General features: G+C 32.0%; 1 protein-coding gene and 2 long non-coding RNA genes across 13 annotated transcripts in view; 1 reads left to right on the top strand and 2 right to left on the bottom strand.

The window, feature by feature from the left end:
* The window catches only part of LOC141453197 (protein obstructor-E-like), a 30,395-nt gene extending 21,911 nt beyond the window's left edge, over nucleotides 1-8,484 (bottom strand). The window contains exons 1-9 of one of the 11 annotated variants that reach the window (XM_074126160.1): nucleotides 8,107-8,474; nucleotides 7,924-8,027; nucleotides 7,081-7,264; nucleotides 4,778-5,032; nucleotides 3,844-3,904; nucleotides 3,368-3,523; nucleotides 3,004-3,231; nucleotides 1,039-1,188; nucleotides 158-325 (exon numbers count right to left, since the gene is read on the bottom strand). The gene's annotated coding sequence lies outside the window, so the exon portion shown is untranslated. Of the gene's footprint in view, nucleotides 1-157; nucleotides 326-1,038; nucleotides 1,189-2,127; nucleotides 2,225-3,003; nucleotides 3,232-3,367; nucleotides 3,616-3,843; nucleotides 3,905-4,777; nucleotides 5,033-7,080; nucleotides 7,265-7,923; nucleotides 8,028-8,106 lie in introns of those variants that run through there. The other 10 variants (XM_074126105.1, XM_074126114.1, XM_074126122.1 and 7 more) reach the window with 10 other exon arrangements.
* Nucleotides 1-19,300, top strand: part of LOC141453340 (uncharacterized) — a 79,924-nt gene that overhangs the window by 25,519 nt on the left and 35,105 nt on the right. The window contains exons 3-4 of the long non-coding RNA XR_012457952.1: nucleotides 4,988-5,034; nucleotides 11,429-11,542. This is a non-coding gene — a long non-coding RNA (uncharacterized lncRNA). The remainder of the gene's footprint in view (nucleotides 1-4,987; nucleotides 5,035-11,428; nucleotides 11,543-19,300) is intronic.
* On the bottom strand, nucleotides 9,662-11,942 carry LOC141453334 (uncharacterized). The gene is made up of 6 exons (XR_012457947.1): nucleotides 11,633-11,942; nucleotides 11,300-11,462; nucleotides 10,817-11,008; nucleotides 10,484-10,611; nucleotides 10,212-10,276; nucleotides 9,662-9,903 (listed from the first exon to the last, which is right to left on the bottom strand). It is a non-coding gene; the product is annotated as an uncharacterized lncRNA (long non-coding RNA).

Genomic DNA, 19,300 nt, shown 5'->3' with positions numbered 1-19,300 from the left:
TTAATTTGAAAAATAATGATTAGTTTGTTTATTGTCTTTACTATTTTCTCATAGTTATCCTTGAGTATGAGTAAAATTCAAGTGTTTAATTAAACTTTATTTAATGATTTATTCGTATCTTTTAATCGTTAAACTAACGAACAAAAGTTTGTTGAACCTTCTTGAAAGAGTGATTGTAAAGAATGAAGACTTTGTTCCCAGGAGTGCGTCCTTTTGTAGTCAAATTCTGCGCAGGTTTCTTCATGAGCAAAAACTCGTAATTTCTTTCATTCACTGCATTTCTTTCATTCACGGCTAATAATTCTGGGTTCTTCGGGTGCTGTTGCTGAAAGATTAGAGAGATAAGTTTTATATTAGGATATGTACTTTGGTCATAAGTTTATATACTATAATAATGAACTCTACTTTAAAATTCAAAGAAAATCGAGTCTCTAAAATACAAAAAAAAATCATCGTCAAACAATAGACGTCCTATTATATTCAACTCGAAATTCAACTTTTCATTATGATCACAAAATTCCGTGATTGAAGCATCGCAAAGTAGATCTAGCGCAAATCATGCGCTATAACATTTTCTTTGAATTCAACAGACTAGAAATATACTTCCGGGTGAAAACTAGTTTTTTAAAACAATAACATTATCCAGAAATCTAAAATTTTTATTGCAGTGATAATCAAATTCAAAATTTACAGCACTTAAAAATTCAAAATGAAAGAATATTGTTTACTTAGTATAATCTGGACTAATAAGTTCTGTGTAGAAGATATTTTTATGTCAAGTGCCATAACGCCGTAATGATTGGATGACATAAACCATTATGTTGAAGGTCATGGAAGTCCTCGCGACTGGTTACGAAATTAACCTAGATTTTTTTATATTTATGAATTATTTCATAAACATATAACTTTATTCATTCGAAATTGATTTTAAACATAGCATTACCCAAATTATTTATGTAATGATTATTGAATTAGTTGATCAAGTATAATTTTTAATTATTGATAGTCAAATTTATTTATTTAAAATAAGTTATATACGCTAATTATTTCCAGTTTTATGCTTTTTACTCTGTCTTGTTGGGTGAAGGCCTTGAAATCTCGTTTTTCTGTATTTTCCAAACGTTTTGGCACAGATCTTTGGTCCTCAGAGGCTGATTTGTACTTGATCCTCAGGAATGAAAGAAATAACTAAAACAAAAGAAGTATATTATTACACATTTCCAAACATCGTACTACAAACGCTTACAGAACAGACACAAAATATCCAAAAGTGTAATTACATAATTAAACCTAATTAAGAAGAAAGCGTCAACAGCCCCTATTACTGTCACCTGATAGTAAAACTATGAGCAGAGAATGTCACTCTGCCACTCATGAGGGCGAGCATCCATTCAGAACTATTTCACCAATAGAAAAAAATTAATCGGAGTTCAAGACATAATAAAAGGAAGAAAAAGAAAAGGTCAACTAGAAGGCCACTGGCGAACTTCTTCCAGTGTTTTCTATTTTTTTTTTTAGTCACCCGTAGCGGGAGAAAGTATTGCGTCTGTGGATTGCGATTGTGTCCAGTTAAGTGCAATGAAGTCCGTTTTACTGTGATATGTGCTTGGGCAGCATTACTCACAATGAAAAATGGCAGGGAACAATTTTAAAATTTCGAAGAGATGAGACTGGAGGCCTAATATTAGTTTTTCCAATAAAATAATTGTTAAAGGGAGAGTTACTTTACTGGATCAGTTTTTAGGGAGTTCTTTGAAAATGGTTCCCTTGATTTTCTTAAAAAACTAAATTATGTCCTGTAGTGGCACAATTCTGACAAGACCTAAACCCTTTTCTGGAATAGGTGTATAAAAAGGGAAGGGATTAGCTATGAGGTTAGCATACTGGACTCCCACGCGGAGGTCCCGGGTTCGAATCCAGCAGCTGACCCTTAGATTTTCTCTTCCTAGGAGCTTCTTACAGCTCACTGTCCGGTGATGGACAGTGTTGTCTGTAACGAGAGAACACTGTCCGGAGGCCGGCAGTGCACTGAAAAAAGCTCCGGGCGCTAATAACCTCAGCTGTTGATGCGCAAAAAAAAATAAAAAATAATAATAGGTGTATAAACTTAGTCGTAGGTAGCATTACCCCACTGGCGGCTATTAGATTGCTCGGAGAGCTATTCACGGACCATTTTCGATGCATCCATTGTACGGGCCTTGGAGTAGCTACAGTTTATGTAGGTTCTGTCTGAAAAAAGGTGATCATACTCCAAAAAATTCGGCTCATCAAAAAAAAAAAAAAAAAAAAACTCTTGAAAGTAAAGCCTTGCAAGGTCTATAGGCTAAGATTACCAGATTTTTTACCTGAAATCCGGGGACACTATAAATATAATTATGAATACTTGATATCAACATAATATTCTTCTTCTGACACAGTTAAAGTCACAAGTATTTTCGTGATGAATGTATTTTTTGTAATATGTCATCATCTCTTGAACTAAGTTTTGTAGCAAATTCTTGTCATAGGAAAGTTAGTAATGATAGTTAATGGAGACATTCCGAGGATACTTTTCAATCGGGGACAGAAGTACGAAATCGGGGACTGTCCCCGGGGAAACGGAGATGTCTGGTTACCTTACTACAGACCCTCTGGAAGTAAGAAATAAAACCTTTATGTCGCTTTGGCGTTGGTTTTCTAGCTAACCTTCGTTGATTTTAATCTACAGATCAGTGGGTCTATCACTTTTGAATAAAACTTTTTAAGGGTTCTGTGGCATCACGTTACCTTCATTTTATTCTTTTAAAAATCAACAATCATTTCGTACAAATTCAAAGATTGGAGAAAATTTAAATAAGTAATTGATGTTAAAAGTCGTGTGAGGATTAGAACATTTTTTTCTTCTATTAATACAATTGAAATAAATAACTATTTTTTGATTTTTTATTGTAAACAAAAATTCTTGTTAATTTATTTATGTATGACCATGACTTTTTGCGGTTTATTTATAAAAATAGCACTAACCATTACCTGCTTTGGGGTTTCTGTTTTTCTTCTTTACAAAGAAGATAATTCTGCATGTAACTTTTACCTTTTTTATTGATTTATCACAACCATTCATTTGTATCAATGGTATTTCAGTGTTCATTCAATTTATTGGTTCTTTAAAATGAATCATTATGTACATGCGTGCATTGCAAATCTTTCGCTATGTTATTACGTTTGGTATTTTAATTTTATGTCGATTTTGATCTGTAAATTACAGGAAATTTACACTTATCGTTCCTACAACTTTGTTTTTCATTCTTAACTTTTGAGAAGTTAAACGTTGCAATTAATTACAATTTGAGAATTTTAATTTCAGTGAAAAACTTGGCAGATAACTTACTGCTTTTATTCGCCCGAGACTCATTAGGAAAACTTTTCTAATTAATTGAGTCGGTTGAAATTGTCCGTTTTCTACTCAAAATTCCATTCAAGTTTTCCTCTATTCTCGTTTTATTACAACACCAGGTGTTCCGAGAGTTTAAATTTTTGCTAATTACTGGAATAGACGCAGCTTGTTACCTTGTTGAATAATTTATGTCACATATGTCTTTAACTTTCGCTTTTTAATGTCGTAAATTTTGCTTTCATCTTCTCTGCTTGCAAATATGTCACATTATAAATCAATATATATATTAATGACGTGATTGTGAACTGTTTGTTGTCGTGCAATACAGGGGAATGCAGATAGACCTATTGTATATTTGCACTGATTTGCAAATTACCGATTGTTGGATTAAGTAATAATACTTTATACTTATAGCGTGGGTGTTTTTTGTGTTGCTAGGTTTTTTAAAAATAATATGAGATTAGTTTCACCTGTGAGATATTCTCATTTTCTCCATAAGCCATAAGTTTTTAAAACGCAAAAAATACGGCCCTGAAAAAAAAAAATCAAATGGTTTAACCATAATTATGTGTAAAAGTAGCTAAGAAGTAAAACATGGCATTTACAATAACTTGCTTTTAGTGGTATGATGACTGAACCTCTCCCAAAGCTCAAGTATTTATCTACCTATAATTCGCTGAATAATCGTCAGCGAAAATACAGACAGACTACAGAACTACCTACTAGAGCAAATAAATCAAAACAATCTTCTTTCCACTTTATAGCATTGTCCATCTATGAACAAATTTAGAATCTTGTCTCTGACAGATCTGAGACGGTACAGTAACGAGCCTGGCAGGTTTAAAGATAACCAGTGTGTTACACTGAATGTTTAGATTGGGTAAAAGTTGGGGTTTCCCATCCAGTAGATTTGGAGGCCATTCTAAGGCGGGGGTCTTATGTCTTACAAACATTTGTCTCGAATAATAATAACTGGAACCATCAACGCAGTTTGCTTATCTTTTGCAACTTGCCAATTTTGAAACGATTCATAGAAAAATGTATTCATAGAATTATGAATATTACATAATGTTCATTAAAATGAGGAGCAGCAAATCTCCAAAAGTTTATCCTTCTTTTTTTGGTAATAAATTATATATTTTTTATTATCCATTAATAAAATATATTGTACAATAAAAATAATAAAATTGCCCAACAAAAATTCTCAATATTCAAGAAGAATAAACAATTAACCTTAAACAAAACAAAGTATAATCTCATTGTCCTTAAAAAGAGGGAAAAAAATTCTTCTCTTTTGGAGTGTATGCAAATTAGACCTGGTTTCCGATCGGACTATTAGAGTTAATTATCATAAATTTACTTCTAGAAATTCTAGTGACCAAAAATGTTTACTTTTTTTCTTACATGCAGTAAAAGGAAGTATCTGATGGTTTTCAAATTAATGTTTTCTGATGATATCTGACAACACTGTCTCTATTTTATGATAATGTACAACCTTACTTTATCTACTTAACCTGAGTTTTCTTCTTTAAGTGACTTTTTTTTTGTGTTATTCTTAATCCAAATTTGTGAAGGGATGCCATAAATTATAAATTAATTTGTATAATGTTTCAGAGAAGTGAAACGACTGGAATTCTGTTCTTCTCGCTATCATCAAATCTGTAAGTAAAGACACTATTTTAGATTCAAATATTTTTCTTCTTATTTTTTTTTGTAAAAAAAAAAACATGCAAATAACATGTCACGTTATGTAGTTAGCATATTAAGTTTAATGAATTTAAAAGTTTTAGAAGCAATTTTAAAGTTACATTCAAGAAACCTACTTTCCTATTTTTTTCAAAGAAGAAATTGTAGCATTCACTTTCTTTTAAGAAAGCGTAATAGGAGTAGACTGATACTACTAGAGGCGAATTCGCGACAACTTCTACCTAGAGCCTACTTTGCTGCAACTTTTACGAATTGCCCTTGACGCCACCGAAAAAAAAAAAAGGTTCACACGGCCATACACTCTAACTGGATGTGCAAAGCAAAGATGAGATACTCCGAGTTCTTTCTGTGAAGACTCCTTCAACCGTAACTCTCTGCGTGATTAAGGAACATCACTACATAACCCACAGGACATTACCTTTTTAAAGGAAACATCTAGCTAATAGCAGTAACTTATTTACTACAATCAAGAAGGTAATCTTTTCACCATTCTTCCAGAATATTATATAATGGATGCCAAAATTTGGGTTCAGAACTAAAAAAAAAAAAAAATTCGAGAGCCTCCAGCCTGTACGCATGGTAGCAAAGATTAGCAGGATGGTCAAGGACATAAGAAACTTAGCAATATCTCGTTAAGGAGGAGGAAGAAATTTCAAGTTATTATGTTTCATTTTAAATATTAAGGCGCTTTAATAAAGATAAGATTCAGTTTACCTAAGACGGTGATGGTCGGCCAGGTTGATGGTCAAATCACAAGAGGACATGAAGCGATCATATTGAGGAGTTAATGTAGGTAGGATATGGGCTAATAGAAGTAAAGGCGAAAAATTCTGGAGAGAAAGATCTGAACCAAACTAATTTTGGAAACAGAGGAAAATAACTCTAGGATGGGAAAAGACAATGACTATTCATCAATTGTGGCTTGTGCAAATGCTTCCTAGATGGGAGGCCTCGAAACTAAATTAGTGAAGACTATACAATTAAATATTACACAAGAAGTAGACCAAACCTTATTGAAGTGATACTTAACAAGGAAGCTGAACTAGGTTTAAGCTTTTCTTAAATTCTCAAGGAATAAATTTCTAAACATGGAGACCAATTTTGGGACTACAGCGGATTTCTTTTATGAAAAATTTAGCTGAAACACATAGACATTCACAAAAATATATTTTATATTATTTTTAGGACGCTAATAAAAATACAGGTCACCTCAAAATATATCGCTCTTTAGGAATCTATAAAAAAAATAAAATCATATGATCACACGAATCCCTCTTAGAACGAGTAAGAGAAAGTTAAAAAAAAGTGAAAATTGTCATGGTCTGTAGGCCAATTAATGATGTCTCGCTTGAAGCCCAAACTACTTTCATCATAATGCACCCTATCATTGCATTATTTCCTTGAAGCCTAGAGTGGCTATTTAAAAAATTAGTAACATTAATATTAATTATCATCATTAATTTGGAAAATTTCTAAAATTAGTTTAAATGTTAAATTATATATTCAGTTCTACTTTTCACTTAATGTACAATATATTTCACACAGCCACATTGACACTGTTTATTTTCATTTAGAAAACAATTGTAAAACTTTAATTTGATCACTTTCTCTCACTAGATAAAGGAATTATTGTAATCGTACATATTTTCAATTTTGAGTTTACAGCATCCATTTTGAGGTCCCCTGAGAACAAAAAAGTGTTTAAAAAAAAGGTCTCTGAGTGTAATATAAATTTCTTTATTAACCATTAAAGGTACAGATTCGGAATATAGCCTAGCACCGCAATACATCTTAGCTTTGCGGGTCTAGCCTCTAACCGCTCGGCTATCGTGGCGTCTGAGTACCACCTTTACTGTGCCAGTTTTTTTTAAGCTTTTCTTAAAAACTAGCTGCACCGATTTTCTTTCAACTTGTTGCACCAATTATATATATGTAGTTCATCAACTTTGGTTACATTTTTTCAAGAAAAATCAAATAAGTATAGAGTTGTTGGGATTTACCTTCAGGTGCCATTTCAGTACATTGTAGCCAGGCGCCAGGCAACCGGGCGGTAAGAGGTGGAAGTCTGCAAAGCTAAATAGTGTGGCACTGGGTCGATTCCGGGATTCATGAAAAATTTATAGTAAAGTATGTTTACTAGTCGCCTCCGTTTACGACCATTAGGTAGTTGGACGTAAAACACGCCTGAAAAAATTGGCATTACTTTACTTCAATATTTACTCACTTGCCACCAATAAAATTTTATTAAAAGTAGGACTGCAATTCAAAATTTAATGATAATCATAATTAGCTAACCAAATGAGTCGAAAAAATTTTGAATTTCATGTTATGTAGGACTGAAAATTTTATTTACAACATAAAGGGGTTACTCTAAGCTCCGAGAGACGGATATTAATGCTGACTTAAATTTTTTTTGCTTGAAATTTGTAAATAAACTTATCGGTACATTCAATAGATAGATATCCATATAAATTACATGCTGTGGTGCTTTTTACGCTACATTAAGTTTGCACGATTTCTGAAGAGCATTTCTAACATGCTCATCCATGCTCCCCTTTTTATGCCAGCAAAATCAACCTACATACATCCGTTTCCTATTCAAGCAAACTATCCAACCTTCAAGACCTTTCGTCCTTTTACAAGCTCATGTTGGGAAACCTCTTGAAAACGCTTTTCGTTATCTAGATTTATTACTTCTTATATCTCCTTGTTTACTTGAAAGAGAAACTTCTTTATTTATCTAAATTGATCATTGACCTTATTTTTTAACAATTTCTGTCTATCATTATTATTTTTACAAATTTTGAAATTTATTTTTTCATTGAAATACAGTTTTGACGTACCCTGTGTCCGAAAGATGATTTTTTTTTTCCAGATTTTCGGAATCATTTTACCCAGAAGACATTCATACTTCTACAGTCTAGCATCGTCAGCGAAATATTTATCCCTATTTGAAATAGTGCACATGAAAGATTCATCCGGTACCTTTAAAAACGAAGTACTTTATAACATTCTTGACAACCCACCTTCAGAAATCTCATGCTCCTTTGTAGCAGTAATATATTTTGGCATTTTGCTGTGCCATGAATGGTTCAGCTCCTTTTTAAGAGAAAACTCTCTCTCGAGCCAGGCAAGATGTCGTCTCGTTTGACTGTCTAAGCTTCCAGAGACAGTACCATTACCCCTCCGAATATTCTAGTAGTATCGCCACTACCTTGAATAACTTCACAGAACTTGATAGCCACTAGATCTAGGTCTAGATGACTTCAAAAATGAACTGGAATTGTTTACTCTTCATTGATAATAGGAGCTAGCTCTATCTGAAAGGCTACGTCTAGTTTTTATAAGCTTAGTGAGATATCGCATCCCGGATTAATGCTGCTGTGCCCGATTCCTACTTCTTTTCCTCTGATTTGGAGCTTTCTATCAATCAAATAAGGACACAAATTTAACAGAATTACAAAAATTAATAAACATATTATTATTCATGTTTATTTTGAACCATAAAAAGATCTTAAAGATATAATATCATTAATAAAGTGATTGTTTTTTTTAAATAAATTTTAATTTCTGTGCCAAAAAATTTCAAATAAAAGTTATTCTGCGTATGTATTACATCAAAATCTTAGTAAAAACACAGAAAAGTGGCGATTCGAGATGAAAGCTTTCTACAGCGTTTGAAGTTCAAACGTTTTATCTGTTTTGTTCTAGGCAGTACTGATACATACTCAAACAGATAATTTTTGATAAAAACCCTTTTTTTTTTTAGGCTCATGGGAAATTCAATATCGATAATTTGATCAAAAATTTACTAGGAGGAGTCGAGAGAGAGAAACTTAAGATGTAAATCATTACGTCATCATGCCCTCCCAATTGCATGATCTAATCAGAATGATATATCTTTCAAATTTGTTTCACAGCTAACGTAAAGTGCTTTTTTTTTTTCTTTTTTTTACGAAATCCATTTTACTCAATGTGTACTCTTCTACACACTTCTGTGTCGGGGTACGGGGTACTGATAATGTTTATTGCGTATTATGTTAAATTATATGGTAAAGGAATTGAACGTTTACCTTCTACGAACACTTTCATCTTGAAATTGCCCAATTTTTGTAAGAAGTTCGTACATTTTACAACGAACAGATTATATGTGCTTCTAATTTAAATTAGGTTTTTCTAAAATGGGAAAAAGCATAAAAGGAGGTAAAAAAAATTATTCCTCATTTAATGTTCTTACAAATATTTCGTTAACCTGCAATGGAAGTTTGAAATCAATGTTGTAGAAACTTCAGGATATTAGATCTTTCCCAATTTGGGTAAGGCCCAAAAATAGTAAAAAAATCACATACCAAAAACCAGAGTTCAATGAACTTTCAGATGAACAGATTTCCAATCGAAAATTTCGCCATAATTTTTGTTTATTATTTTTTTTAAAATGATTTTTAATAAATCAAATTTACCATTTCAGTGTAAAATTAATAATAAAAAGATCTCCATTGTGACCAATTTAAATAATTGTATTTATTAATCTCTCATAGTGAATGACGTCATTTCATAAATAATAAAAACGAACTGAAACAAAAAGAATACAATATTCTAAAATACATTTTTTCGACTAAAAGAAAACTGTATAAATTTTATGTTTAAAAAATCCTAAATTATAAAAAAAATTAAATTGAAAAATAAGTAAAATTTTATTATAACTAATATTAATCGGAAGCTGTATGAGCTCAAACCCCTCTGATTGGTCCAGTCCCTGTGTCTAGTCTCCAGTGGTTGAAGTCACGATATGAACGTCATCTCTTTATGTGAGTGAAATTAATCTAAAAAAATCTCAAGATAAATTAAAGAATTGTACAATAATTGATTCCATTATTCATTAAGGCAGTAATAAACATTAAAATTATACAAAAATTGTTAGGTTTTATAATGGATTATAAGGTGAAAACTCTTACAAGAATATTTGAATAGTGAGATTCTAATTCAAATATGGCGAACCATAAAATTTAAATGATTTAAAATTATGGAATCTATATTGTAATAGAAAAAGATTTATCTGTAACTTATTTAGATAATATCAAATGAGAATAGTTTCTATATTGATGAGAATGAGAAACTGTAAAAATGGTACCTAGTGAAGATCATTTTTATTTTTTTCTTTCTATCGGAACATCTCAAATGTTACATCCTAGTTTTCTACAAAATTCAAAAAATAATTAACTTCTTTTTGTGCGGATAATTTCATTATAGTAAACTAAGAAGTTTTTTTTTTTTTTTAATTCTCATTAAATAAAATTAGAAAGAGGCCCTTCAAGGTTAAGATATTTTGAATAGTAAGTACAACTTTTAAAGCTCATTATTAAAAAGTGAATCTCTGAATATAATTAATTATAATATTCTTACTTTATTCTTGACGGTAGCACAATTCTTTTTTTTGGGATGTCTTTGAATTAATTTTTCATCCTTAAAGACATTTCATTTTAAAGAAAGTGCCTTTGAATTAAATAGAATTTCTATAATATTCTTGTACTCTAAAAAGTGATTATTAAATTATGCATAATTACAGTTTAGTTCATTATTTCATATTAGTGACTATGATTACTTAAAATACATTATAAATACCAATATTTGTAACTTACTTGGCGTTACCTTGTTTTATTTTCATACATCTAGCATCCCTCTTTAACTATTACATGATATAATAATAGTTAAAATAATTTCTTATCTAGAACTTACCTTATATCTTTTCTCAGTTCTTGATGTTTTTTGGATTACAATATTCACTTATTTCTGAGAGGTTATGTCTTGCTAGCCAGAGACTTAGCTTTGGATTCAACACTTACTTCACTTCTTGCAAAAATCTTCATTAAATTCAAGTATATACATCTGCTTTAGGAAGTATTAATGAGCTTTTTATTTCCCCTGTAACTGGTAAAAATTCATTAATAAAGCATGCCTTTAGTTTTAAAGTTCAGTCCTTTTATAGCTAAAAACTTCCCTTCGGAATGATTTTAGGTTGTTTTTCTATTATATCTAAGGTTTTTGTGATCATAAAGAAGGTGAAAGGTTTAATTTCCTTAAAATGAGTTTAAATTAAACATAGAATACATTAATTTTAGAAGCCTTACATATACCAAGCAAAATTCCTTTCTTTTCACCTTTTTGGAAATACTCCAATAAGAAAGTAAAAACAAAAATAATTTCTTATCTAGAACTTACCTTATATCTTTTCTCAGAATGCTCTTCTCAATGTTCTCTTTTGAATCAAGTTTGCAAGTTTTTGGTCCTCTATTTGTTCACAAGTTTGTTTAAAGCTTTATTTAATAAAAATACTTTTGTTCTGAACAGATATGCTTCTCCAGTTCGGGCAGTGTGTTTTGTGCTGTGAAGTGTGAATGCTGTTAAAACTTCTCCAAGTTGTTTCTTACTTGAACACATCTAACCTCGTAGCTCAGCAACAAGGTAGGACAGTTTATTTATTATATTTTTTGTACAACACTCAATTAAATAATCTATTGTTTTTATGTATATAATCTGCATGCCAAAACGTACCTTTAATGTAGCGCATTTACTACATTTATTTCTTTAACATTGATCTACAAATAATGATAGAAACCTCTTTCTTCATAACTAAACTTTTTATAATACCATATTAACATTTCTCAAAATTACATATAACCTCTAACATTGTATTGTTTAAAAGCACGTGTTTGTTAGCTGAAATCTGAATTGTTGGTCCCCACTACCATGTAGGTTTCAGTTCAGAGAAAATTTAATTAGGAAACGTCAACATTGGATTTGTTGAGACAATACTGGTCTTTTAGAGCTCTCTAGTGACCTATTTCATAACTTGTTATTATTATTATATTTTTTAATTTGGAATGAGGTGCTCCTGAGTTTATTTTATTTTTTACGAAGTCAGTGCTCTACATAAAGGAAAAATACCAAGCATAAATAATGCTAGAAATGTACTCATTCACATAATTCATATTTTATCAAAGAGAAGTACAAGATACATGTGCAGGAATTTACTCAAGTTTAAAGTAAAAGCTCTTAATTTATAAAAGAATTTTAATGAAATGTGCTCTAGTGTTAGACACTCACGATTTGCTCTTGGCGATATTTTCAAAGATTAATGTTCCTTAAATTTGGAATTTTTACTAGATTATTTAAATATTGTACTATCTTTTAAACATGAAATCACAGGAGTACATTCTCAGATTCCCAAAAACGCCTTCAAATATCCATTTTTCTGAGTCACATAGTCGCAGTTTTTCCTTTCATACATTTAGAATCACTCTGATAAATGAAGCACTATATGGTGGAACCCTTTTGCACTTCCGATTCTAAAAAAATAAAATCCCTTTTAGTGAAATATTTCACATAATATGGAGTAAAAATATCATAAATTTTTGGCTAACTTGGAATTTAGTTTTAATAATTCATTTTTGCACATTGTGTAATCTTCCATAGCATTTACCGTTCCAAAAATTGTCCTCTATCCTCTTTATTTTCTAATTCAGCTTCATTTCTTACATATTGTTGCTGTATATATAGTTCTTCAATGAGAAAACTATTCACGATGGCCAAACTAACCATCCTCCACAGGGTCGGATTTAGATGAAAAGAGGCCCTAGGCTATTCCGCTTATGTGGCCCTTTCACCTCCCATTTTCAAGTTTGTAAATTACATGAGAGATAATAAAATACATCACTACTCTGATATATAACAATATGTTAAATGAAACACGTTGTTATTGGTACTAGCCTTTATAAAAAATTGTGGCATGGATAATAAATAAAAACTAGTCGAGAACACTTATTTGGACATTTATTCTCAGCACCAAATATAGTACTTGAACAATAACTAATCAAACATTAATACACAACATTTACAAAGAAACAAAATTCATGTTCATGTGGTTCACTGTTTTTAGAATAGTGTAATTTTAATTTTGCCAACAATTTGAATGTAGGCCTCTCTTGATAGGAAAATCCGGCCCTGTCCTCCATCCATATAACTAACAGGACAGGGTCTCTATTCTCTTCACTATCAGGCCTCGACCATTAGGAAACCTTACTACTGCTAGTGAACATGAAGAGCAGAACCCCATACGGGCAAGTTTACGTTCCCCTGGTACTATTTAAAGATGTAAGACTAATTCCTCTACATAAAGGTGTAGAAAGGTCACAAGGTCCGTGACCATGCAAACAATCACCTTTGAATCCTCAGTACTCTTCTGCTGTTGGTAGGTAGATTACCTCACCATTACAAGAGAAAATGGTGTTCCGTGTCTCCTCTCTTTTGGGCTATACTATCTCATTTCTATGCCTGTATAGTTGCCACTTACAACCGAAAGATAGGTATGCCTTGGCGTCTTCAAAGGACTTATTTCCTAAATTTATGGTAGGAATATAGATTTTCTAACCGTTCTTCAATTAGGACGTTTTGAGAAATGTGTACTGCACCGAAAATTTTGCAAAAATATTGGACTTAGTTAACTCTTGTCTAGTCCCTCAACTATTATCTATGTCAGAAAGTTGGTTGGTTAGATAATATTACAGTGATGAAGGATATTCTGATGACGCCATTTATTTACTCTGTTCCTTTTTTTAATAATACGTTTCTCTTCTGCTTCACTTTTTTTTCTTCTTTTTTTTGAACTTCCTAACGGCCTTGGTCAAGTCTACTGCTAAGATATATGGCGATGGGCTTTTCCCCAGGGTGCAGTAAATACCGTTTGTGTTTTCTAGTAAGAAACACTTTCTGTTACATTTTTCAACGTAGCTTGGTCTAATGAAGATATATTAGATTTTATCTAGCGCTTTTCTAGTTCTACTTCTTCTTCTTCTTGCTATAGTCTATGTAGACTGCATTTTTTTTTCTCTCTTTTTCTCGTGATTATATATAGCAAGCTAGAAATATTTAGCGAAACTATGATTGTCTTAAAATCTTTCTATTCATTACTATTTTCTAGTAAAAAATGAATTTTACTGTACGTGCACCCTATGTGTTAGATAGTGATACCTCAACTATGCAATTAGGGAAAAGAAAGAAATAAGAAATAAAATTCTTCAGTAATTACAAAAAATTCATTGCCAAAATAAAATTGATATAATGGCTGCCAAAATTATTCCAATTTAAAGTAATGAATCATTATTTCAAGCCAATCCTTTTTTAAGTATTTATTTATTTTTTTTACATAAATTATTAACATCCTGCCCTGGTGCAGTCGTAATACAAAATATTTATTCCATTACTCGATGATTTTGCACACTACTATCCACTTGGCGTGGTACCAATTTTTCATCTGTTTTAATAGGAGTTAAGATTTGTTCTTGGTTGTTTTCTTATTCAAATTGATTACGACATTTAAAAAAAGAAAACCTTCAGTGATATTATGAATCATTCAGGATAATGTTTTACTAGAGTTTGTTTGTTTTTTAAATTCTATTTTGTTTTTTTTAAATAAACTTCTCAAGGTGATGTTAAGAAAAAGACTAAGTGTTGGTCTTCATGCATCATCAGACTATTTATAAATTGTATTTAAAAAAAAAAAATCGTGAACACTCACTCGACTTACTCGATCCACAATAATTGTGATTCCAAATTACTAAAGATATTGGATGCATTCAACATACAAGGGCACTTGTAGTTACTAGTGTTTAGCCGCAGACGAAGTATCCTCCATTAGAAGTATGCACCTCTGCTAAACGATGTTTCCATTGCTGGAAGCAGTCCTAAAAAGTTTTTTTTCATCTGGGAATCAATTCTAATTCTCTATGTTTCTCTTTTATGACTTCAATGGTTGCGAACCGTTTTGCTTCAATGGGACTTTTCATTCAGTAAAATAGCATTTTCCAATCAGTCGATTTTCATCAAATTTGGGCCAATTACGGCAAAATTCTTATTAATATTATACAGGTGGTAAGCCGGTACAACGATCAGAAATGGCACTTTGGAGGGAAGCTAGCCACCCCTTCTCCCAGAACTGCCCTTAATTGAATTTTCTTGGACAACTGTTTTGGATAAACGTTGTAGATCCTACGTACATGCAACCTATTACACAATGCTTGGAGGAAATCGTTGTAGCCATTCTCCTTTTAAAATTCTTTACAAAACTGGAACTTTTTGATTCAGTAAAGTGATACTTTCGGTTGACTAATTTTTACTAAATTCTTGTCGTTGCATCATCTGTTATCCTAAAACTAGTTATAAAATTTGAACTTCCTGCAATTTCCCATTTTTGAATTTTGGTGGATGCGAACAAAGACAGGCAGACATAAAACAATTTGTAAAAACACTTTTTCATACTCGAGGGAACTCAAAATAGATATCTTCGGTGTAGGCTCATAATTGAAAATCTTCACGATCCCCAATAATTCCTTCTTACGAAGATTAAGAGAAGTGAAACAACATTCAAGCGATTCAGTTTCCGAACTTTAGCAGCATATTTCATTCTTAATGACATTTTACAGGTTGAAAAACTCTCTGAAATCACATTTTATTCCAAGGTAATATTAATCACCCAAAAAATAACTTTGTCCTCTCAAGGAGAAGTTTCAATCAAAAAAAGGTCAAGTCTTCTAATTGGGTTCTCAGACAAACTTAGAACTTTATCCACACAAATGGTTTATCTAAACTCAAAAAGAGATACTTTAACATTCCTATAAGTTGATTATCTAGCAAAATTTCCAGAAGTGACAAATATTTCCGCACACTACACGATAATCACCAAGAATACCGATTTGTTTTTCTAAGAGTTTACCAAAATTCTGAGAAGTAAGTGAAAATAATTCAGTGTAAGTAAGGTGTGGCGATCAGGGGAGCCAACGTTCCAAATGTTCAAGGTACTCCACTAGGGTAAAAGTAGAAACGAAAGGTGCTGCTTATATTTAGAAACGAACGTTAATTAGTCTATAACCTGAACGAAAGGTTTGCTTCAAGTTACAGGGGACAGTTTTGAACAGTACAAAACCTTGTAGTGGTTCCTTTAATATCCGCTAGAGGCCATTTAAGAGCTTGCAACTGGATGAAACCTCTTGTTCGGTTTTACTTATTGTTTTTTTGTGTTTGATCTATGTTAGGTTATCCATCGTAAACCGTCTTGTCGAACATTATTGCTGTGTGAAATTCTGTTTTTAAACTTTAAACTGCTAAGTTGAACATTGTTGACATAGAAGCGGTGCTTAGTCAGGGAAGATATTTGGAGTGATGTTGTTCGCTTATAAATTGTGTCTAATCCAGCTCTTAGAAGATGAACAGTCGATCGATAGGCTGGATATCCGAATGATTGGATTTCTCTTCATTATTTGTTTTCAGTTCAGAGTTCCTTTATAAACTAGTGACAGGTTTGGCAGGAGTCTGTTAAAACATTGCCATATAATGTCTTCATTTACAAACCTTTGATATAACAGCAGTTAAAAATATTGAACAGTTCTATTGTTCCAATTTGTGTTTGACCATACATTTTTGACGAGCATTACATTTTATACATATCTATTGGCAAAATAAAATAGACATATATTTCATAGCACTTTTCTGACCTACGGTACAAGCACTTAAACCCCTACTTCTTCCTTTAGAGTTTGGAAGGTAAAACTAAACAGAATTTAACTTTTACATGAAATTATTTAAAATATTTCCATTAATCTTTTCTCATTCATTGATCCCCCCTTAATATAATAATTTAAATTTAACCATCCATTCATGAAAAAAAAAAATCCTGATGTCATTAGATTGTTAAATTATTCTTAACTGTTCCCAACAGTAGTCATCTCTTCCTCATCACCCCCTTTTCCTCAATGTTCATACACGTTTTAACATTTAACGTTATAACAGTTGAAGGTATAATCATCTTTGAACGGTCATGTCAAGGTCATGTCGTGACCATAGTTTTGTGTTTAAACAAAACTCTTTATAACAGTTACAACTGTGTTTGCAATATCCTGTATAAGAATTGTAAAAGGATTTAAATAAAATAATGATATTTGGATTCAAGGATTCTTTGTATCGTGCAGACGGGTGTAAAAAGGATGGATCAATGACTCGCATGACTTTTTTGCTCGAGGTCCCTTACTAACATAATGTTTTTCAAATTTCAAAATTTAATTACATTATCCAGATTTTAAAATTACTTGGAAAATTTATTAGTACTTACACATACAGACATGTATAAACCCAGGGCCTAGGGCCTCAAGATCAAGAGAGGCCTACATTCAAATTGTTAGCAAAATGAAAATTACACTATTCTAAAAACAGTGAACACTAAAACACTGAACCGAAAATTAGGAGAAATTCTACGCACATGACTAAGAAACAAACATAAAAATGTATTGGTTAAGATCAACGCGTTCGGCTCATTGGGTCTGTTTGTTTTTATGAGGGCCTCATAAGTGGAATAGCCTAGGGCCTCTTTTCATCTAAATCCGGCCCTGCATAAACCATTTTTCTAAACACTAATTTTTTCAATCTTAAGGGACTTCCAAACTAGTGTTTCCGATGGGTGATTTTTCTCTGACGTAGCAAGTATGTTTATTGCATCCTGACTGGTTTTTTAGACTTTCATCCATTATCTGGGGAAAGATTTTTTGAAATCAGTTTTCATTTTTAGAGATTTCGACTTCACTTTACGTTACCGCCTTGCTGTACACGTGTTGATTGAGTGACTTTTGCAGGGTGTGTACGTTGGATGAAATGTTTAGACTCACATATTCATCAATATTTTTTTTAATAAGTCGAATCTCTACCCCAGACTTATTAATCTGCCTTTGATGATGGATGAATATCTGAAACTAGCCAGCAACATGCGCTCTACGACGGATATAATCAAACATATTATCCAGCACTACCAACTTTACCAAATTTTCCAAAAATAAAAAAAACTTTGACACGATAACAAATACTTCTTCTTACTTTTAAGAAAGAGAGATACCTTTCTGGCCAACTTTACCCTTAAAGGGAGTGAAGGGGGGGGGCAAAAACTTCCAAAGAGCCACATTTTAAGGGTTTACAAACTTTTATGAACTTCCAACAATCGCAATAAGAGTAAGTAGAGAGACAAATATTACACCAGATTTTCTCCTGGTTTGACGGGACAAAGCATCGTATTTCCGGTAGAAACTAGAAAGTTCAACCAAATTCTTTACGAAAACTTCCTTTTTTAAGAGTTAAGTAAGTCGAGTTTAGTAAAAGTAATATAAAATGTTTTTTGTATTGTAGTACTATATTATGAAAAGTTGGTGTGCGTTTTTATGGGAAATTCTCTTCCGCTAACACACTTCCTGTGTAGGAAAATATTGTTAAATTTGTTTTCCATTCATTCTGGCTCAAGTACACTGGGAGTGGCGTCTCCAGAGCGCAGTTCTTCTAGGGTGGGGGCCGACGCAACCAGTTTAATACTGAAATTCCTCTCTTAGACACTCAGCTCATCCTTACTACTCTAGCTAAGGATATTTTCTCTTTTTTCTCCTGTCGTCCTTCAATTTATCTCTTTTATTTTCTCAATTGCTTTTTCTCCTTCTTTGTAAAGTATTGCCAATTTAATTTTTTATCTCTCTCTCTCTATTTCACGCGCACGCGCACAAACACGATCTAATTTCCTTGTAACAATATATTTAGTTTTCATACAACACACTTGGGGCAATTGAATTTATTCTTTTTTTTTTTTTTTTGAAAATTTGATTTTTCCCCCATCCGGTGTGGTGGGAGGAGAATAGGTGTTCTTCTAAACGTTTATTTAAACATACGGTGCGGGTTTAAAATCAGAAAAACAAGTTAGCTTCCGGTGAATTGTATTTAGCGGAAGTGATGACAATGTTCCTCAAAATATTAATTGGAAATCAAAATTATTTGATAATAATGTTAGACTTACGGTGCATCGGAGGTGGCATATCGATCGTGCAGTTAAAACTAAAAAAAAAAAAAACGCATCGAGTACAAATCGAATTTGGAATTCGAGCCACTAGGAGTGCTGATAGTAAGAAGGTTATGGGCAAAATCCCGCCAAACGGATTTTTTTTAGGTTACCTTTATAGAGAGGTTAAAAAAAAGACAAAAACACAATAACAATCGATACATGAAAGACGTGATTTTATAACTTTCACATCGATAATGTACACATCATTGAGAATGCTATTAAATTATAATCTCGATTATGTCATCAAGTTTTCTCTCTCTCTCTCTCTCTCCTCTTTGAACCATGTTTGCTGTTCCATTGAT

The sequence above is a fragment of the Rhodnius prolixus genome, unplaced genomic scaffold, assembly GCF_049639745.1.
Source record: "Rhodnius prolixus isolate KJV_2025 unplaced genomic scaffold, Rpr scaffold_1, whole genome shotgun sequence".
NCBI lineage: Eukaryota > Metazoa > Arthropoda > Insecta > Hemiptera > Reduviidae > Rhodnius > Rhodnius prolixus.
This window is presented reverse-complemented; position numbering and strand designations above follow the sequence as displayed.